The sequence below is a fragment of the Mus caroli genome, unplaced genomic scaffold (assembly GCF_978045245.1).
Source record: "Mus caroli unplaced genomic scaffold, Mus_caroli_1 scaffold_1, whole genome shotgun sequence".
NCBI classification, from domain to species: Eukaryota; Metazoa; Chordata; class Mammalia; order Rodentia; family Muridae; genus Mus; species Mus caroli.
Window position 1 is genome coordinate 80,610,995 of NW_028227256.1, and position 8,047 is coordinate 80,619,041.

The 8,047-nt window shown below is 42.6% G+C and overlaps 2 pseudogenes; both read right to left on the bottom strand.

Annotated features, from left to right (window-relative positions):
* Nucleotides 1-389: 389 nt before the first annotated feature.
* On the bottom strand, nt 390-1,111 carry LOC110293235 (peptidyl-prolyl cis-trans isomerase A pseudogene; annotated as a pseudogene).
* Nucleotides 1,112-6,515: 5,404 nt separating this feature from the next.
* LOC147006076 (glyceraldehyde-3-phosphate dehydrogenase pseudogene) lies at nt 6,516-7,806 on the bottom strand (annotated as a pseudogene).
* Nucleotides 7,807-8,047: the final 241 nt, after the last annotated feature.

The window sequence follows — 8,047 nt, forward strand, 5'->3', positions numbered from 1 at the left end:
GGTCCACATGCCTCCCTCTACCACTCCCTCTGCCACCATCACAGTTGGGCACTGAGAATAATTGGGAAGCCCAAGGATTCAGCCTTCAAGTAGGGGGCTGAGCAGCAGGAACAGATGTACCATTTAAGAGAAAGTGATGGCAATTTCACTGGTGTCTCCAAAGCCACATAAACCTAACGAGGTTAAGGAGAAAAGAAAATTATTTCCCTGTGGTTTGTTTTCTGAGTTTTTGTGACTGTATAAGGACAAACCAAAATCCATTTCACATCATCTTCCTTTCAAGTATGTATATTATGTAAGTGAATTCAAACGCATTTGTTTTATTGCATAGAGCAATCTTGGCATTTAAAAAAAAAGTTTTTAGGTAAAGATTTTTTTTCCTTATTTAGTTTTTATTCATAATCATAAACTTAACTTTGCAATCCAGCTAGACTTGAAGGGGAATGAGGAAAATATGGAACCCAAAGAACTTCAGTGAGAGCAGAGATTACAGGACATTGTGAGCAGATGGGGTAGGGCCGCTCTCCTGAGCTACAGAAGGAATGGTTTGATGGGTAAAATGCCCGCAAGTCAAAAGAAATTAGAGTTGTCCACAGTCGGAAATGGTGATCTTCTTGCTGGTCTTGCCATTCCTGGACCCAAAACGCTCCATGGCTTCCACAATGTTCATGCCTTCTTTTACCTTCCCAAAGACCACATGCTTGCCATCCAGCCATTCAGTCTTGGCAGTGCAGATAAAAAACTGGGAACCATTTGTGTTTGGTCCAGCATTTGCCATGGACAAGATGCCAGGACCTGTGTGCTTCAGGATGAAGTTCTCATCCTCAAATTTCTCTCCGTAGATGGACCTGCCGCCAGTGCCATTATGGCGTGTAAAGTCACCACCCTGGCACATGAATCCTGTAATAATTCTGTGAAAGGAGGAACCCTTATAGCCAAATCCTTTCTCTCCAGTGCTCAGAGCTCGAAAATTTGCTGCTGTCTTTGGAACTTTGTCTTCAAACAGCTCAAAGGAGACGCGGCCCAAGGGCTCGTCATCGGCCGTGATGTCGAAGAACACGGTGGGGTTGACCATGGCCGCAGCAAGCGGCGAAAAGTGACAGTGGTGTCTGCAAAGCCTGTAGGTAAAGTTTTGGATGAGCTTGAAGAGAAAAGTATACAAAGCCAGTGTGTGATCACAATGAGCTTATGTGCTCTTCCCATGTCTGTCGGGATGCTGTTCCTCCTCAGAGTGATATTAGTTTGTTGTGTTCGACATCATTCTGCATCAAGTCGTCAGACTGCTTCTAGGTACTTGGTTATGACAGTGTGAGTAAGAAGTAACTAAGATTCCCCCAATCATTGTTACAATAGACACTCAGAAAGCACCAAGCCCATGGAGAAAATAACCATGAACACATGAAGAAAAATGCAGCCCTAAGGGAACCAGACAGTTGAGTAGCTACTATCTGTACCTGGAGAAACTGGTTGTAATTTTGGGAAAAAATTTTATGAAATGTCAATCAATTGAATCATCGGGATGTCATATGTTCTGATGTTATCTTTACCATCACTGTGATAAGTACAACCTATTGTACCTATGGCCATGATTCTTAGGACTTCTAGCACTGTGAAATTGAGCAAAAGAGATATTCACACCAATTACCCCATCCCACACACCACTGTTAGATTCTTTCTTTTTAATTGGGTATTTATTTCATCTACATTTCCAATGCTATTCCAAAAGCCCCACACACGCTCCCCACCCACTCCCCTACCCACACACTCCCACGTCTTGGCGCTGGCGTTCCCTGTACTGAGGCATATAAAGTTTGCACGACCAATGGGCCTCTCTTTCCACTGATGGCCGACTAGGAATTGAAGACCCAGAAATGAACCCACACACCTATGGTCACTTGATCTTTGACAAAGGAGCAAAAACCATCCAGTGGAAAAAAGAGCATTTTCAAGAAATGGTGCTGGCACAACTGGCGGTTATCATGTAGAAGAATGCGAATTGATCCATTCCTATCTCCTGTACTAAGGTCAAATCTAAGTGGATTAAGGAACTCCCCATAAAACCAGAGACACTGAAACTTATAGAGGAGAAAGTAGGGAAAACCCTTGAAGATATGGGTACAGGGGAAAAATTCCTGAATAGAACAGCAATGGCTTGTGCTGTAAGATCGAGAATTGACAAATGGGAACTCATAAAATTGCAAAGCTTCTGCAAGGCAAAAGACACCGTCAATAAGACAAAAAGGCCACCAACAGATTGGCAAAGGATCTTTACCTATCCTAAATCAGATAGGGGACTAATTTCCAATATATATAAAGAATACTGTTAGATTCTTATCTCAGTTGTGGATGTGTTCCTGAGAAATCAACAAAGGGATCACATCAGACACCTGAGGGCCCTGGAAAAGACACTGGAAAGAATGGAGACACAAAAATCACAACAGTAGCACGGGTGCAGGGATGGCCCTGGGAAGCTTCAAAACTGTCTATTTAGTAGCTAAAAGAAATGGGGGGTGGGGGGTGATGAAGTATGCTTTAATTTTGTGTGCATGGCCCTTTAAAGGACCCTTTAATTTTGTGTTTCCATTCAGTGTTGGTTGCCTCTTGGAACTGTGGGAATGGGGGAGGATACAAAAAGACCAGCAATGGCTGAAAGAAGGGAATCAGAGTAGGGTGAGAGTCTGAGCGGAGTAGGCTCCAGGAGAAGGAAGAGTATGGTGGAAGAGTAGGGTCAGAGATTAAAGTTCAAAGAAATTTTCTAAAATGTGAAAATTTAAATCCCAGCACTGCCTGGACAATGACACCAGCGGTGTTGAAAAGTTCTGGGCATTCATGCATGTCAATGATTAATTTCACATGAAATGTCTAGCGAACACTGGTAGGAACCAGTTTCAAATTTGAGAAAAAGACCTGAGGGAGATAGGAAAGAAAAAAAAATCAGTAACTTCATAAAATTTGGGCATCTGAGGGCATCAGGCTTCTAACAGTAACCTGAACAAAAAATGAGAAGGCCAAGTCTCAAAATGGAAAAAAAATGTTTCTGAATTAGAAGCTTATATAAATCCAAATGATTAATACAATCTGAATGTATAATAAAAATATTTAGATTATCTTTTTCAGAAACTGGTAGAACAATATACCAAAGATGGAGATAAACAAAGATAGGGAAAGACAGAAATATACAACCCAGGAGAATGTCAAGAGCATTCTCAGGATGATTTATGCGTGTGTGTAGAGCAGACATAAGAAAGCAAATACACAAGACAAGGATGGGCTTGGCAGAGGAAGAGCTGGTTTTTCACAAAGAGAGGAACAAAATATTTACCTTATTTGCTTAGTGATAAGATTTAACCACTTATCCACTATAAAAGAGGTTTTAGGTTTGAGCTGCTAAATTTGCAGCCAATTCAGGAGAGAGTGTGTGAGTATGTATATATGAATACACACACACACACACACACATATATATACCTAATATGTATATATACAAATATATATATACACATATAAAAATCTGTACCTAAAACAGGCATTGTTACCATTATAGAAACAATTTAGAAATGCAAATTTATTTGAAATTAGTGTCTTGGTTTTGAGTGTCTGCATGGTGCAATAATGCAAATACAAAATGCTAGTTCAGTAAATAACTTTGTGTTGCTATGCTGTAGATGTACGAAGAAATAGGTGAGTGAATCAAGAAAGCAGTGATGTGTAGAAACAGGTTACCCAAGTCTAAACCCCAAGGAAGACAGCAGTGATGCAGTGTTTCTTGAAACATGAAAGTAGACAACACATAAAACGATCGTGTGCCTATGCCTCACTACTGTACTGTTAGCTCCTGTTCAAGGAGGAGGATATCATTGTCCTCAGGGACCCACCAAGACGCCTGACCCCAGTGGATATTTCCAATCTAGTGGTCACACAGAGGACCACTGTTAGATTAAATGAGTCACAGAACCAAATAGAAAGTAATGACCCTGCGGTAGTTACAGAGAGGGATGAGGGTGGGGCATTGATGGGGTTGGGGAGGAGGTACCAGAAGGTAGGAGGAGCCTCAGTAATCTGAGGTCAAATATCAAAATCAATCAGTCAAAGCAGAAAAACATGAAAGTAGTGACTTTGTTTCCAGGAATAAAGATGAGTGTGTGAGAGAGTGTTTGAAGACAGCAGGCTTCTGATAGAGAGAACTTTCCACAGCATACACATGGAGTTAATAGGAGGAGAATTAGGAACAGCTTAAAAAAAAACGCTATGTGTTCACAGCATATGTATCCTCTCACAGGATTCAGGGACCATCAAACTGAATTACAGTGTTGATGTAAGAGGTAGCATAAGCTCAGGTCCTTCCCCACCATTGTTCTGTGGTCTAGATCCAGAATTCTCACTCATAACAAACACCTGTTATGCAGTTCTAGCACAGCAGTTACACTGATGGTGCATTTTCAGTACAGGCCCTGGCAGGCCTCTCAGCAAACATGCCTCTTGAAGAAAACATCTCTGTCTTGTGCAGATCCTTCTTTTCTGCCTCTCATGTAAATTCTCCAAAACATTGATTAAATATAAGTGGTGAGTTATCAATTAAATATATGGTAGTTATTTAACTTAGCTGGGCATTGAGTTAGCTGAAAGCACTTAAAAACTTAAAAACTATAGTTACACTTATTCCTTGAGACCCTCATAAATGTATTTGACACAATTTTACCATATCTATCTCTTATTGTCTCCTTCAATTCCTGCCCACAATCACAGCCCCTTCATAATTTTATGTTTTTGTCTCCTTGTCTGTCTGTCTATCTCTGTCTGTCTTTCTCTCAACCTGTCTCTCTCCCTTTCCCCTCCCCCATCCGCCTTTCCCTCTTAATCCATGGATTCCAATTGTCCAATTGGTGTTATAATCTATATGTATATCGATGATGTAGGGTATAGATGATGTAGTGTTATCCACTGGGGCATATACAATCCATCAGTGGCCAATTGGTCCTCCTTTAGGATGGAACTTCATAAGGATGTTCAGTTTGTGCTGGAAGTTTGACTGCTTTGGTCTTCTGCAAACAGCCACAGCTTTTGTGAATCTGTGAGTGCAAAGGCACTGTCCATCTCTAAAAGACATAGAAAACAGTTTTACAATATAGAGGTAGTGGCTCTACTGTCTTATAATCTGATATAATTACCATTTAACATTTAAATGTTCAACATATGATTTAGAGAAATAATATTAGATGCATCTTTTTACTTATGTATTTATTTATTAAAATTTGTACTGATAAAAGCAATACATATTCAAGTATATTTTAGAGAAAACAGCACTTAAATGTTCAGACAGTTCTCTACTTGTATGACAAAGGCAGTCTGTTAACACTCAGTCAGGTTGAGAGGGATGTGAATATCATGGCGGATGACTGTCAGAGGAACAAGGGACAGATTGAGGAAGGAGTAACTGGCCTTGATCACCTGCAGGGATATATCAGGAGACAGGGGCAGCAGAAATACTGTCAGCTGTGACTCTTCTACACTGAACTAGGAACAGTGAGAAAGTTAAAAGTGGATTTCATCAACCTTAGAAAGCACATGCCCTGAGAGATTTGCTTTACCATATAACAAACCATTGCTGTGGGCTGTGTGCAGTTTCATTTGAGACAGCAGAAACCAAACAGCTGTTTTCAAGAGCATCTCATAAGACAAGTGGTCCATAAATTGGTATTTGGATGAGAACGGTAGTCATCTTGGGTAGCAGAATTCGAAGAAGACTTCACTTGAGAAGAGATTGCACATGGTGACCCTGTAAAATTTACCTTTGGTTGGGTGCTTCTAGTTGTTGTGGTCAGGGTGTACCACTGTCAAAAATGTGGATTCTTAGAATCAGAGCGCCTCGGGGGATCTACTCAAAATATGGAGGTTATGGTATTAAAGGTTGCATAGCAGAAGATCTTTTTTCTCATTTCTTTATGCAGTGGATAGCAGCTGGTCTCTCTATGGGCCATGCAATTATCTCTACTCTTTTCCTTGTAACATGGTCATTTATTTTTCCCCTGAAAATATGGTATGGGAAAGGACATAGGCTGTGGTTCAAAGCTTAATGAGTGCCCATCTCTCACTAATGTGATAGCTTCAGGCACAAGATATTAACCACCCTGAGCCTGTGATTTCATGTATTAAATGACAATAATGATAGCACACTATTTTAGTCTCCAGTGAAGTAGTTCACTGAAAAGACTAAACTATTTGAAAGTCTGTAGTACTAAAACATTGGTGTTGCTATTACTTTAAGTGTTCCTTAAGTATTTGTCATGAGAGTGTCATCTAGTCTTTAAGTTTGAACAGTGGATTTAGTATCTTACAATAAGGATTTCTTGTTCAGCCACATTAGAAGAGCAAGCCAATGTGTGTTGGTGGTTCAATTATCTAGATGATCATGTTCAAATTAAAGCAACAGCCTTGCATTTGACTTTGGTGTCATCATGATGGGGAGACAATGAAAACATAGTTGTACGCAAAACCATAATTTTAACTTTGGTATATTTTTTTTTGTGGGTGCAGCAAACTTTATTGATGGTATTCAAGAGAGTAGGGAGGGCTCCCTAGGCCCCTCCTGTTATTATGGGGGTCTGGGATGGAAATTGTGAGGGAGATACTCAGTGTTGGGGGCCTCAGAGTTGGGATAGGGACTCCTCAGCAACCGAGGGCCTCTCTCTTGCTCTCAGTGTCCTTGCTGGGGTGGGTGGTCCAGGGTTTCTTACTCCTTGGAGGCCATGTAGGCCATGAGGTCCACCACCCTGTTGCTGTAGCCGTATTCATTGTCATACCAGGAAATGAGCTTGACAAAGTTGTCATTGAGAGCAATGCCAGCCCCAGCATCGAAGGTGGAAGAGTGGGAGTTGCTGTTGAAGTCGCAGGAGACAACCTGGTCCTCAGTGTAGCCCAAGATGCCCTTCAGTGGGCCCTCAGATGCCTGCTTCACCACCTTCTTGATGTCATCATACTTGGCAGGTTTCTCCAGGCGGCACGTCAGATCCACGACGGACACATTGGGGGTAGGAACGCGGAAGGCCATGCCAGTGAGCTTCCCGTTCAGCTCTGGGATGACCTTGCCCACAGCCTTGGCAGCACCAGTGGATGCAGGGATGATGTTCTGGGCAGCCCCACGACCATCACGCCACAGCTTTCCAGAGGGGCCATCCACAGTCTTCTGGGTGGCAGTGATGGCATGGACCGTGGTCATGAGCCCTTCCACAATGCCAAAGTTGTCATGGATGACCTTGGCCAGGGGGGCTAAGCAGTTGGTGGTGCAGGATGCATTGCTGACAATCTTGAGTGAGTTGTCATATTTCTCATGGTTCACACCCATCACAAACATGGGGGCATCGGCAGAAGGGGCGGAGATGATGACCCTTTTGGCTCCACCCTTCAAGTGGGCCCCGACCTTCTCCATGGTGGTGAAGACACCAGTAGACTCCACGACATACTCAGCACCGGCCTCACCCCATTTGATGTTAGCGGGGTCTCGCTCCTGGAAGATGGTGATGGGCTTCCCATTGATGACAAGCTTCCCATTCTCGGCCTTGACTGTGCCGTTGAATTTGCCGTGGGTGGAGTCATACTGGAACATGTAGACCATGTAGTTGAGGTCAATGAAGGGGTCGTTGATGGCAACAATGTCCACTTTGCCATGTGGAGAGCAGAAGGCAGCCCTGGTGACCAGGCGCCCAATATGGCCAAATCCGTTCACACCGACCTTCACCATTTTGTCTACGGGACGAGGCTGGCACTGCACAAGAAGATGCGGCTGTCTCTGAAAACAGGGAGGAGCAGAGAGCCTCTTTGGTATATTTTAACTCAGTTGTGAGAAATAAATTGTAGGATATGAGCTTAACCGTATCAGATCACTCTTTTTAAATTAATTAATTAATTTGTTTATTTTACACTCCATATTTTATCCCCCCCTCCATCTACCCTCCAACTGCTCCACATCCCATACCTCCTCCCCACACCCCCTGAATGTTCCCACCCCCCACCCCACCTGACTTCTGAACTCCCTGAGGCCTTCAGTCTC